The sequence below is a fragment of the Tachyglossus aculeatus genome, chromosome 20, assembly GCF_015852505.1.
Source record: "Tachyglossus aculeatus isolate mTacAcu1 chromosome 20, mTacAcu1.pri, whole genome shotgun sequence".
NCBI classification, from domain to species: domain Eukaryota; kingdom Metazoa; phylum Chordata; class Mammalia; order Monotremata; family Tachyglossidae; genus Tachyglossus; species Tachyglossus aculeatus.
The window spans coordinates 1,573,506-1,588,258 of record NC_052085.1 but is presented as its reverse complement, the minus strand read 5'-3'; positions in this window follow the sequence as shown (position 1 = coordinate 1,588,258).

The window sequence follows — 14,753 nt, the reverse complement described above, 5'->3', positions numbered from 1 at the left end:
GATAGCATCCTGCCCTCGGAGGTGCAGGCTGGTTTCAAAGGGGTGAGGTGCTAATCAAATGCAGGTTAGGCACGATTGAAGGGGTATGGAAAACATCTTATACATTTTATCTGTGAGCCTCTGGGGGCCCAGGAAGCGGGGCAGGAAAACCTGGTTTGATCAGAATCTTTGTGGCCACCCCACTCATAGTATGAGAGCCCCCAGATCCCTTACTTGCCACTGTGGCTTCCAGACAGGCATCAGTATTTGCTCTTCCACAAGCCTGCAAGCTCCCTGAGGGCAACCACTGGGTCTAGGCCGAACCCTGTTAACAATTCAGTGCTAAGTGGCCGAACTCCAAGTGAAACTTTAATGGACATGACTGTTTCCGACCTGATTAACTTCTATCTGTCCCAGTACTTAGAACAGTGCTTGACACATAGGAAGTGCTTAACAAATACCATAATTATTATTGTGATGATGATGGTGGTGGTGGCGGTACTGATGATGGAAAAGATGGGACCAAGGTGCCATGCTGCCTTAGAGAAGCAGCGTGGCTCAGTGGAAAGAGCACGGGCTTTGGAGTCAGAGGTCATGGGTTCTAATCCTGGCTCCACCTCTTGTCAGCTGTGTGACTTTGGGCAAGTCACTTCACTTCTCTGGGCCTCAGTTACCTCATCTGGAAAATGGGGATTAAAACTGTGAGCCCCCTGTGGGACAACCTGATCGCCTTGTAACCTCCCCAGTGCTTAGAACAGTGCTTTGCACATAGTAAGCGCCTAACAAATACTATCATTATTATTATTATTAGATGTTATGGACAGGGAGAGTAATGCACAGTTATGGGAGAGACCAGGCCTGCCTCCAGAATGGCCCTTTTTTAGCAGAGGAAAATCCAGTCCTTTCTGGATCATGAGGTGAGGAAGGAGTGCAGAGAAGGGAAGGTTTTGAGCCTGAGGACCTAAGGAGCGGATTGGTCATCTTTGGGCAGGGCCACTCTTTCTCAAGTGCCCCCACTGACTTGGTTTTTCTGCTAATGGTTGCTGTTGTGCAGTGATATTTGAGTGACTTCTCACGCTCCCCTCCCCCCAGAATTTGGGCATCTCCCCCACTCCCCTCCACCTCCATAGCAGGAGGGGTTGTGGAGCCAGCGGGGGGCCAGCAGGGAGTGGGGAGATGAGATAGGCGGATGGAGTTGTTCTGTTTCTTTCTCAGCCCCTGCCTTCTGGCTTCGGGTGCTGGAGAAGGGTGGGGGCCAGGAGATGGGGGGGCTGCCGGAACTGCTGTCACTTGCAGTTTCTGCAGAGAAGTAGCGTGGCTTAGCGGGCTTGGGAGTCAGAGGTCGTGGGTCCTAACCCCCAGCTCCGCCACTTATCAGCTGTGCGACTTTGGGCAAGTCACTTCACTTCTCTGTGCCTCAGTTACCTCATCTGTAAAAATGGGGATTAAGACTGTGAGCCCCACGTGGGACAACCTGATTACCTCGTAGCTGCCCCAGCGCTTAGAACAGTGCTTGGCACATAGTAAGCACTTAAATATCATCATCATCATCATCCCCCAAGGGGGCCACGGGGAAAGGGGCCCCAGCCTGACTGGCCCTCCCTGAGGCTGAGGCCTCCTGGGCCCTGGAAGTTCAGCTCAGCGGGTAAAGGAAGACTTCCCTCCCCCTCTGCCACCACTTCCATCTACTGATGTGCCTCTCGCTGACGGTGCCTCTCCTGGGAACCTACTGCTAGAAACTTTCCCCAACCAACTCCGCTCCAAGCCTCCGCATCTCTCGGTTTACACTGTGATGGGGATTTCCTCCCTTCAAGGCCCTACTGAGAGCTCACCTCCTCCAGGAGGCCTTCCCAGACTGAGCCCCTTCCTTCCTCTCCCCCTCTTCCCCTCTCCATCCCCCCCATCTTACCTCCTTCCCTTCCCCACAGCACCTGTATATATGTATATATGTTTGTACATATTTATTACTCTATTTATTTATTTTACTTGTACATATCTATTCTATTTTATTTTGTAGTATGTTTGGTTTTGTCTCCCCCTTTTAGACTGTGAACCCACTGTTGGGTAGGGACTGTCTCTATATGTTGCCAATTTGTACTTCCCAAGCGCTTAGTACAGTGCTCTGCACACAGTAAGCGCTCAATAAATACGATTGATGATGGGGAAGACCCAGCCCCATCTACTTACCTCTGGTGATTAGTGCCAGTCCCGCAAGAATTCCACTCCCTGAGACCCTCCGCTAAACTCCACAGGGCTTGCTCCTGCAGCAAGGAAGGAAAAATCCTCTCCTCTGTGGGGAGCAATCTGTGATCCCAGGATCGGGGTTAATAGATTTCTTTTCTCCTCGAGGAACAATGATGAAAGTGTTTCTGGAATGGTGGAAGTCAACACCAGCGAGATACAGTTGTTCCATTGAGCATTACAAGGGTCCAGAACCCCTCTGGGTGACCCACGTCTCTCTTGCACAGAGTTTTCTTTATTCCCGCCTGGTCCCCACTGGTCCCCAGTATCACCATTAGGCCAGGACAGAATTCACTTAACCGCAAATATTCACTTCAGAATTCAAGATCCCGGGGCAGTGAGAATCTCTGTGCTGGGAATGAAGACTGGACAGGTCATGCCTTCAAAGTTTCTGCAAAGCAACTGCCCAGGAAATATTCCGAGTTATTTACTGCATGCTTACCACCCATCAATCATATTTATTGAGTGCTTGTTATGTACGGAGCACTGTACTAAGTATTCTGGAGAATGCAGTATAACGGTCAGTAGACAGGTTCCCCGTCCCCAAGAGGCTTACCGTCTAGGGGACTAATATCATCACCATCAGTCCTGATTTAGAATCACGCTGATTAGAAGCAGCGTGGCTCAGTGGAAAGAGCCCGGGCTTGGGAGTCAGAGATCATGGGTTCTAATCCCGGCTCCGCCACTTGTCAGCTGTGTGACTTTGGGCAATTCTCTTCACTTCTCTGGACCTCAGTTTTCTCACCTGTAAAATGGGGATGAAGACTGAGCCCCACGTGGGACAACCTGATTACTCTGTATCTACCCCAGCGCTGAGAACAGTGCACATAGTAAGCACTTAATAAATGCCATCATCATTATTATTATTATTATTATTTAGAGTCTTCTGTGTGCAGCACACTGTTCTAGGCACTCGGCACAAAGTAAGCGCTCAATAAATACGATTGAATGAAATGCGATTGAACTTGAGAGCATGTAATAAAAGTAGAAGACATTGTCCCTGCCCTTGAGGAACTTAACATCTGTTGAGAAGGGTGTTTTATTGGCACCTTCCATGCACAAGGAGCTGTTGTATTGGATGCCTATTGTGGATAGGGGGCTGTACTGGGTGCCTGATAATAATGATGGTATTTGTTCAGTGCTTACTATGTGCTGAGCACTTTTCTAAGCACTGGGGTAGATACAAGGTAATGAGGTTGTCCCCCGTGGGGCTTACGGTCTTAATCCCCATTTTACAGATGAGGGAACTGAGGCCCAGAGAAGTTAAGTGAATTACCCAAAGTCTGTTGGGTGATGTGACACCTTGGTGCTCTTGCCACCAAGCCACGCGTGTGCTTGCTTGAGGTGGAGAGAGGTGGGAATTAGAGGAGCGAGAGGAGGTGGAGGAGGGAGAGGAGGTGAAGGAAGAAGAGGAGAAAGAGAAGGAAGGGGGTAGAAGAAGAAAGAAGAAAAGGAGGAGGGAGAGGAAGCAGCTGCCTAATGGCCATCCCAGTGGCCTGGCTGGAAGGAAGCGCTTAGTACAGTGCTCTGCACACAGTAAGCGCTCAATAAATACGATTGAATGAAGGAAGTTCCCAGGGTGGCCCCAGGGCAGCAGAAAGGGGGAGTGGATTGCAGGGCTGTGGCCATGTGAACTTGCATCAGTGAATAACTGTGAGAGAGCCCGAGTTCCCCGAGAGAAGGCCAACAGGGCCACGCCGTCTGGGGCGGCAGTGTGATGTTGCCGAGGGCCCCTCTTTGGGCTAGCTTGCTTGAGTTAATGAGCTTCATGTTCCTTTGAGGAAATCGCTATTAGGACATGTAAGCGATGTTGAAAACGTAGGGTGATGTGACACCGGGGGGAAAACACGTTAATGGGAAGTGTTTGTTCTTTTTATTCCAAACAGTTCAGCTTGAGCGTCGCAGACCAGAAACCCTGGAGGGCTGTTTAATTAGGGTGTAAATATGGATCCCAGAGGTATAATTTTGCGGTGCAAAGGCCAGCTGTCATTCTGAAGGGCAATGGATTTGGGGTGTTTTGTGGAAAGGGACTTCCCTGCCTTCCAAAAAATGAAGAGTTGAATGTGAATTTGTTCTTTCCCGGGGGCTGCCCCCCTCTGCCCCCAGCCTGAGTCTGGACTTCCCTTGGGCGGGGACTGTGTTGGAATCGACGCCCTCGAATTTCTCCTCTGTGCCTGGCAGTAGTGGTAGGAACAACATTGACGGAGTGCCCTCTGGGAGCAATCCACTGTACAGAAAACTTGGGAAGTACAAAACGGTGATTGTTCCCAGGTGGTAGTTCAGCAGCGTAGTAGGGTGGAGGTAGTGTGGCTTAGTGGGAAGAGCTTGGGAGTCAGGAGACCTGTTTTTTAGTCCCAATTCAGTCACTGCCCTGTTGTGTGACTTTGGACAAGTCACTGGACCTGGGCCTCAGTCTGGCCCATTCCTGTAAAATTGGAACGAGATACCCGCTCTCCTTCTGGCTTTGCACATTATCATTAAGTACTATATTAAGTGCTTACTCTGGGCCAAAGCATTGTCCTAAACTCTGGGGTAGCTTAGCAGGTAGATTGGGAATAGTTCCCATCCCACACGGAGCTCACAATCCAAGTGGGGGAGTACAGACACCCGCTCAGATTATGAACTCCATGTGGGATGAGAGGACTATGTCCGATATAATTACCTGAGTACAGACACCCAGAAAACAGAACAAAATTGCAAACTAGAAGTGCAAATAAAAAAACTCATCCGTTCCAAACCGGGAACCCTGGAGCAAAGGGCTAAAACAGCAGTTGGAGGGGGTAATCCTCAAGCCCCTCCCTCCCTGCTCCAGACAACAATCCTGGCTCCGGACACCTGGAGCCTTCCCAACGTCCCAAAGGTTGTTCCAGGCTTCACTCCAGGGGGTCGGCGGCAGAGAGGAGCCCCCCCCCGGATCCCAACTCGGGGCCCAGTTAAATCGACGTTAGGTGTACTTCAAGTACACGTCCACTTCATTTCTTCACAGTTGATTTGGATTTCTCTCCCCTCTCCATGCAACACTGCGTTGTGCAAACATCTGCCTGTAAATTATGCCCAAGTGGCATCAGAGCAGGCAGCTAGAGTGAAGCTGGTTTTTCTTCTGCAGGATGGACCTCTGGTTTGCAGGCTTTTGAGGGGAGAATTTCCGTGAGGCAGAGAAAGCCCCCAGATGGGGCAGAGTCTGGTTCATTCTGAAAGTGTTGAAGTCGGTGTACCCCTAGAGAGGATAAATGAATTTATTCCCTCTATGAGTCTGCATGACATCACAGTTTTCCCTCTGGTATCTGGACTTCAGATCTCATAAATATGTTCCTTTCCCAGGAACTCTATTTTGCTTGATTAATTGGATGAAATGAATCCAAGGACATTTAAGTAAACCGGCTGGCTTAGGTCACCTCTGCCCACACGCACAAACAGTTACAACCACGCATGTGCACACAGACACACGTGATTTTGTTTGTAAGCTCTGACCATTCCAAATCAATTTGTCACTGGCGGGAGGCTGGTTGGGAGGTTTCCTGAGTGAGGGTCCATGTATACTGAGTGAACAGGGACTCTGACTACCGCAGCTAGAAAACACCCGGGTTTTTAAATGTTTTGAATATAATTTCTCCTCAAGGAAAGGCATTGGGAAGCTCATTGGTTAGTACCTAGCCCAAGGGTGCTCATGTATCACCGGGGCGGAGGTAGTGGGAATGCGATCATGGTTTTAGTGGAGAGGACTGATCTTCAGGAGCTAGGAGCAGGTCACTTTGGGCCTTTCCAGCTGTGATTGGCATCTCTCGGGTCTGTTCAGAAGGCTGGGGTGAGCGAGGCTGCTTCAGGGACCACTGCCTCAAATGCCCCCGGGGAGTGGACACTGCTGAGGAGTTTCTCCAGTTATTCCTACTCAGATCATCTTGGGCTCATGACTTCCTACCGCCCCCTCCTCCCCCCCATCTTTGCCCCTGGGTGGCTGTCCTCTTTGTTTCACCCTGGCTCTGGCCCTGGATGGAGAAGGGGAGGAAAGAAGAGGAGGAAACAGAGAAAAAGGAGGAAAGATGTGAGTGTTATGCTGTTTTGCCTAGGGCCTGATGGATCCAGGCAGGTTGGCCACATCAAATTGGACCACATTTCCTCCTTATAAATAATAATAATAATAACACTGGTGATGGTAATGGTATGACACACTCTGGGCCAAGCACTGAGTTAAGCGGTGGACCAAATACAACATGGTCGGGCACAGTCCCTTTCCATCCAGGATTTTCATTTTAAGAGGGAGGGAGATCGTGTCTTATCCCCATTTTACAGGAAACGGAGGCCCAGAGAGGTTAAGTGACATACCTAGGGTCACACAGCAAGCCAGATCTCCTGAGGCCCTGGCCTCATTCTCTCAACCAGACCATGCCCTCTGTGGCCCATTCTTAACTCTTGCCACCGTTTTCCTTTCTGGTTCCTTGTCCTGATCTTTTCTGTCCACCACTACATTATCTGCACATATCAGAAGTGGTTTCAATGTGCCGTATTCAGCCCAACAACAAATTGCTGAGAGAGGAGTAGTCACAGCTCTTACTGAGCACCACAAGGTTAGCATAGGGAAGTACACACAAAACAAGTGACACGTTCCCTGGCCACAGTGAGCTCCACTCTAACAGGGGAAATGGGTGGAAAAATGTTACCAAACAGCAAAATTGGAATAAGAGAGAGGCTCTGGCCCTGGGCATTTCTTCATTTCCAAGTCTGGAGCTGTGTTTGAGAGTTTTCCTAGCAGGTCAGCCAGTTGTAAATTTCGGCTGTAAACATTTGGTGTCTACGAAGAGTTCCTTCTTTGTGCTGGAAGCCCTCATCAATGTACTGGAATTGAAGGAATGAGAGAAACGAAGGCTCATTTGTACCATGCTGTGCGAGCTCTTGGTGGTGAACAGCTCTGTTGGAAAGCATCTGTTCTAAGCACTGAGAAGAGCTATGCATTGTACCCTCATTCCGGTGCAAGTGCGAGGAATGGAGACTCACCTGGAAATGCAGAAAACGTGAGCACAACTGCCCGGACAAATGGCTCTAGTTTCTTCTGCCATTTTGGTTTTTCAGAGTCTAGGTTGAACTTGTTAATTTCTGTTCACTGATGTGTAACTGTTGTGTTATATATTAACTCAGTGCCGGGCAACTGGCAGGCACTTAGAAATCACACAGGTGCTTTTTTGTGCCCTGGTGTGGGACAAAGGTCAGCACTTTGATAGTCTCATGCTTTGAGTGTCCCCACTAACTGCAATTAGAGTAAAATCGCCCCAACTCCAGTTGGATCTCTTGGAAGCAGTTAGAATACTCTAAAAGGGGTGTGTTTCTACGTGTGTGTATGTCTGTGTAAAATTCTTTCAGAGTCTTGTCTTTTCGTTGGTTTGGAAAGTTGCTAGGGGTTTAGAGAAGAAATCCTTATAGTTCTACCCTTGCCAAGAATCAGAATAGTTAGCAGGGAGCTAGCGTGACTTCACTTTTCAGCTCCCTTAAAGGGCAGCGGGTCCAACATGCAACGGGGGAGAGGGTAAAGCAGCTTTATTTGACCGTGGAAGCTGAGGGAGTCCTTTGAAGGCTAGATTTGAGCCTTTTTGTGCCTCGCTGCTAGTCGATCAGTCAGTAGTATTTATTGAGCCCCTACTGGGTGCAGAACACTGAGCTAAGCCCTAGGATGAGCACACTAGGATTAATAGACATGTTCCCTGCCTTCAAGGAGCAGCCAACCTAGCAAAGATGGCCACAGTGCTCCTTGCATATGCTTTGATCCTGCCCTTATACACTTTAAAGGTCTGGACCATTTTTAAAGTGCATCATTAACTACTGCATCCAGTTCTTAGTAACAGTGCAGTATGCTCAGTGGACATTCAGTAAATGCAATTACTATTTTTTCTACTACTCCTGCTACTATGCCATGAGAAGCAGCATGGCACAGTGGATAGAGCCCGGGCCTCCGATTCAGCAGGTAATAATAATAATAATAATAATAATAATAATAATAATAATAATGGCATTTATTAAGCACTTACTATGTGCAAAGCACTGTTCTAAGTGCTGGTGAGATTACAAAATGATCAGGTTGTCCTGCGGTGGGCTCACAGTCTTAATCCCCATTTTACAGATGAGGTAACTGAGGCCCAGAGAAGTTAAGTGACTTGCCCAAAGTCACACGGCCAACAATTGGCGGAGCTGGGATTTGAACCCTTGATCTCTGACTTAAGTGACTTGCCCAAAGTCACACAGCCGACAGTTGGCGGAGCTGGGATTTGAACGCTTGATCTCTGACTCCAAAGCCCGTGCTCTTTCCACTGAGCCACGCTGCTTCTCTGAGTTCTAATTCCCACTTTGCCACTTGTCTTCTGTGTGACCTTGGGCAAGCCACTTCACTTCTCTGGGCCTCATTTGCCTCATCTGTAAAATGGGGACTGAGATTGTGAGCCCCACGTGGGACAGGGACTGTGTCTAACCTGATTAACTTGTATTACCCCGGCACTTAGAACGGTGCTTGGCACTGTTTAACAAGTACCATAATTAATTAATTAAATTACTACTACTGCACGTTCCTAGTAAACTGAGTCCAAAGCCAGTCGTGCACCGTGTATGTGTGGCCCAGTGGGTGCTTTGGTTCATAAGGAGCCACTGGCTTTAATAGCAGAGACGGTGATCTTTGCCCCTTGTAATCCAGACCCCTGGATGAAGGGAACTGTCCCGTGCGGAAGCCCCAGAAAGTAAGTGAGTGGGAGTTTGGAAAGGTCAAGATAAACTGTTAAATATCCCACCAGAGACCGCTTAGTAGATCCTGCCTATTTCAAGATAAAATGGTAGCCTCCCGAGGGACAGGGACCGTGTCTAATTCCCACCTGTCCCAGCACTTAGTACAGGACTCCGCACATGGTACACACTTAATAAATACTGTTAGTGCTACTACTATTCATGGTCCCTCTGGGCTCTTCCCAAATCTCAGACATAGGAGACAAGGTCTTCTTAGGACACCTCAGTGGTTTATGACTCCTCATTCCTTTTTCCTGGCCGGTCAGCCTTCCTGGCTCCCGTTTCCAAAATCTTGAACACAACATGACTAACAGGCCTCTTTTTCTGAGGGCAGAAAGAGCTTTTGGAGGAGCAGAGAAGGAAGCTGAGTAATGGAATCTCTCTTTCTCAACTGTAAGCGCAACTGCAAGTGCAAATAGGATGTAGAGGGAAGAAAGGGAATCCTCATTAGGCTGTAAGCAACCCAAGGGTAGGGTTTGCATCTGTTACCTCTGTTGTACTCTCCTGAGTCCTCATTGCAGTGTTTGCACACAGTAGGTGCTCAGTAAATACCACCGATTGAGAGCAGAGAATGTGTGTTTAACTTCTGTTGTATTCTCCCAAGCACTCTGTACTGTGTTCGGCAATAAGGCAGTGCTTGATGAATGTGATTGATTGGTTGAGTCACCTTTCATCCGACTGGTTGTGGTATTAGAGAAGCAGCGTGGCTCAGTGGAAAGAGCCCGGGTTTGGGAGCCAGAGGTCAAGGGTTTGAATCCCAGCTCCGCCACTTGTCAGCTGTGTGACCTTGGGTAAGTCACTTAACTTCTCTGAGCCTCAGTTCCCTCATCTGTAAAATGGGGATTAAGACTGTGAGCCCCACATGGGACAACCTGATCACCTTGTATACCCCCCCCAGTGCTTAGAACAGTGCTTTGCACATAGTAAGCTCTTAACAAATGCCATGATTATTATTATTATTATTATTAAAACACTGAGAATGGAAAGAGGACTTGGAAGCAGTGATCGGAAGGGGATCTACAAGACTATAATTCAAGTTTGGCTTCTCCCCACATGGAAAGTATTGAGTTAGGAGACCTGGGTTTGGGTCGGGGAAAGGTATCACCACCAAAACATACTGCCCATCTGTTGGTTTCCTCAACCCCTAGGCCCCGTTCTGCTCTCCAGCCAAGTCGAGCCCTCTTCAGTGTAGGGGAGGAGTCAAACCGGTCGTGACAAGGGACCGAGTCCTGGGATTCTGAGAAATTCAGAAAGGAGGAAATTCCATATATGCCAAGAATAAAAGTGACTTTGGGCCATTTGGCCGTAGGCTGAAAATATCCTCGGTCAAAAACAAACATAATAATAATAATAATTACACTTACAATGTGCAAAGCACTGTTCTAAACACTGGGGAGGTTACAAGATGATCAGGTTGCCCCACGGGGGGCTCACAGTCTTAATCCCCATTTTACAGATGAGGTAACTGAGGTCCAGAGAAGTTAAGTGACTTGCCCAAAGTCACACAGCTGACAATTGGTGGAGCCGGGATTTGAACCCATGGATCTCTGACTCCAAAGCCCGTGCTCTTTCCATTGAGCCACGCTGCTTCAACAGAAGGCCTGGGTTGGTCCTGAGCTCTGACCCGTGATAAGCCTGTCATCATCATCATCATCATCATCATCAATCGTATTTATTGAGCGCTTACTATGTGCAGAGCACTGTACTAAGCACTTGGGAAGTACAAATTGGCAACAAATAGAGGCAGTCCCTACCCGACAGTGGGCTCACAGTCTAAAAGGGGGGAGACAGAGAACAAAACCAAACATACTAACAAAATAAAATAAATTGAATAGATATGTACAAATAAAATAAATAAATAAATAGAGTAAAAAATCGTCAAGCATCTACTCCTGATCCAGAGTCCTCCAGTCGGACAGTCGGTCAGCCTGTCGTTTCTATCAACTTTTGGAGGGGTTTCCGCTGGACTCCACTGCCCATCTCCGAGGCTGCTGCTCCTAGAAGAACTGGGAAGGGGTGCTTTCTGATGAAGCAGAGCAATTCCTAGAAGGCAGCCCGCTTGCCTAGTGAAGTATCTTGTGGGTGTGAGCGCTCAGTGAAGCCTGCAGGCCACGGCGCCTGACACGAGCGAGTTCAGCAGGTGCTGGGGAAATCCTAGCGAGCTGGAGTAGCAGCTGCCTTCTGGTGCAGGCCGCTACCACAGTCTGCCCTCTCTCTCTCGTAGAAGAAGGGGAACCCAACGGTACCCAGCGGGAGGGCAGCAGGCGTGGGCCCGCCTGTGGGTGAGAGTTTGTGTAAACAGAGTGGGATGTTGGCAACAAAGAGGCTCTTCTTGAACCGCCATGAATATCAGATTGGAGGTTGCACCTCTCTGCCTGGAAACCTCCAGTTTCCTCCCAAGTTCCGGGTCTTAGCAGCCCCCGGGGTTCCCAAAGCTGTGGCATTCCTGCAGTCCGAGGGATGGGAATGAATCAGACACCTCGGACTGCCTGTCGGCAGTGTCTTCGTGAGACCAGCCCCATGTTGCCCTTGAGAGGGTGAAAGGAACGCCCAGAATTCTCCTTGCTTCTTGGTGGGACTGAATCTCTCCCAAGTTTAATTTTAGGAGAATTCGATGCTATCGCCATTTGAGCTCAAGAGCGTGAAGGGGGAAAGTGGGTGGGACCAGGAAACAGGAGACCCATTTGCCGATCCCAGCCCTGCTTCTGGTTTGCTGTGTGATCCTGAACAAAGTTCTCTAAGCCTCGGTTTCTTCAGCTGTAAATTGGAGAGCCGTACGTGATAGGGATGCATCAGATCTGACTCCCTTGCATCTACCCCTGGCCTTTAGTGTTCCTCCCCACCCTCAAGGTTTTATCTTGGGGTCAAAAATTGGATCCTGCCATGCCTAATCAATCAGTAATTTTGATTGAGCATCTGCTGTGTGCAGAACACCGGACTAGACACTTGGGAGAATACAATAGAGTTAGACGCCGTGACTCCTGGCTTTGAGGAGCTTCCAGTTTAGTGGTTGGGGAGAGTTCAGCCCCCTTGGCCACATTTAACCTGGACTCTTAGAAGGAGGAACTGGCTTTAGGTTGCCTCAGCAGAGGGGTTGCTGGAGTCCTGGTCCTGCCCTTGGATGGGCCCTGGGGAGAGGAGACCCCAGCATATATCCCAGAGCCCACAAATAGAAAACATTAATCCCCACCCTCCCTGCCGCTATGGAAGGTGGAGGAAGTCAGGTGAAAAATATCTCTCTCTCCTTCTCTTTCTCTCTCTCTAAACCACCTTCTCTCTCCTCCCCTCTTTCTCCCTCTTTCCCTCTGTAACTCTCTCCTCCCCTCTCTGCCAAGCCTTGCAGGTCCAAATCTCTCCTTAATTCACCCTCAGTGACAGGGGTTTTCATTACCCTGGGCAGAAGAGGCAACAAATGATGCAGATGTTTGCAGCTGTCAAGAAGCCTTAGGGACTGGGAAGCAGTCCAATGAGAGGAAGCTGTGTTCTGCAGGAGAATGTACAATGAACAAAGTCCATTCCCCAGGCTCCCTGTGGGTATTCTGGGGTTCACACTGCCCTTAACCTTGCCCCCTTGCCATGGAAAGAGGCTTCCCTGACAAATGTAGAACTACACAGGATGGCTTTGAACCGCAGCAGTCTATTGACTGATTCGGCAAAGCACAGTGAATTTGCCATTTCGTTAGCCCACTGTGCAATGAGTGAGATCCGTCGACAAGAACACGAGCGAATGTCGGTGGGGCTGCTCTCCGGAACCCTAATGGTTTCCTTAAAAGTCCCCCTCCTCTGGGAGAGTGGAAGCTCTTTGTGGGTAGGGAACGTGTCTTGTCTTTCTGTCGAACTTTCCCCAGAACTTAGAAGGGTGTGCTGTAACCTGGGGGCACTCACTGGATACCGAGAAGCAGCGTGGCTCAGTGGAAAGGGCACGGGCTTTGGAGTCAGAGGTCATGGGTTCAAATCCTGGCTCCGCCAATTGTCAGCTGTGTGACTTTGGGCAAGTCACTTCACTTCTCCGGGCCTCAGTTCCCTCATCTGTAAAATGGGGATGAAGACTGTGAGCCCCCTGTGGGGCAACCTGATCATCTTGTAACCTCCCCAGCGCTTAGAACAGTGCTTTGCACGTAGTAAGTGCTTAATAAATGCCATTATTATTATTATTATTACTGGTGCTACAGCCACTCCTGATGCTACCCATGCCTCCCACTGAATTATTCAATTTCTCTGTCTTTCTGTACACTGCCTAGTCCCAGTGGTTTCTCTGTTCTTCCCTCCGTTCCCGCTATTGGTAAATAATTTGTTTGCCCGCCTTCCCCCATTAGATTGAAAACCCCCTGAAGATGGGATTAGACTGTGCCTTTTTTCCTTTTGAACACTCCTGAGCGCTTAGATCAGAGTGCTGCCCCGCGTAATAAATACGATTAAATATGATTTATCGAATAAATACGATTGATGATGATGATGATGATGAGTATGCACCCAGGACAGCACTCCCTTAGACTGTAAGCTCCATGTGGAGTAATTTATTTTACTGTTTGCTTCCACTTCTAGACTGTAAGCTCCTTGTGGGCAGGGGACTTGTCTACCAACTCTGCTGTATTGTACTCTCTCAAACACATTGTATAGTGCTCTGCCCAGAGTAAGCACTCAATAAATACCACTCACTGATCGATTGACTGGTCAACCTGATTATCTTAAATCTACCCCAGAACTTAGTACGGTGCTTGACACTTAGAAAGTGCTTCAGAATTGCTATTGCTGTTATTATTATTTATGCTTAGAGGGCCAATCAATCCGCAGAATTCATTTTGTGCTTATTGAGTGCAGAGCACTAAGCGTTTATAGATGCCTAATTAATAATACTGATTGACTGGTTTTTATTCAGGGTCCCTGTTTACTAAGCTCTAAGTTCCAGATGGTTTCTGCATTTGTAATGGTTACCTAAGATGGACACTTGCATGTTTCTGATTTGGGCAGTACTAAAAAGAGTTCATCTATCCCTCTTCCAACAGATTTTTCCATTTGAGTCACTGGAAGAATCAATGTAAAATCTGCAGTCACCTGCGTTATATGTTCAGTAATCTTTCTCCTCCCTGGTCACAAGCACACAAACCTCTTTTTGTTCGTGGAATTTAAATTCTTAAACAAAAGGCCCTTTTTAATGCTGGTGATATTCATTTCCAGAGAATTCTCTCCGCTATTAACAAGCTGTTAGACTCGAGAAAGACCCTTTCACATTATATTTATTTCTGCTTGATTTTCATAATTGTTTTGAATTTTGTTGCCTTTGAAGCCTAATTTTCAAATCAAGGAGAGGGCTAAATGAGCAGTTGGTAATAGTTTGAATTTGCATGTTGATTTACTGGTTGCAGTACTACCATCCTCCTCTTTCTCTGCCTCCTCTTCCTCCTCCTGCTCATCAATATTTGTTGTTCGCCTACTGTGGGCAGAGATGCTGCACAAGGGCCTGTGGGAATATACAGCCGAAGCAGAAGACACAGCCCCTAGAGCTCCCAGTTGAAAGAGGAGACTTGCAGACGCACGCTGTTTCCGTTCAATATGTGCAATTGAGTTTGAGTGATGGAGCATATGAGAGAGAAAGGGAGGGTGAGAGGGCAAGAGAGAAAGAGGGAGGGAGGAGAAAGGAACAGAAGCAAGGAGAGGAAGTTTGACAACATCCTCTCTGTCCCTTCTTCTCCTCCTCCTCATCCTCCTCCTGTTTCTCCCTCATGCCATCCATTGTGTCTCTAACTCTCCACCTACATGAGAACAGTAATCCA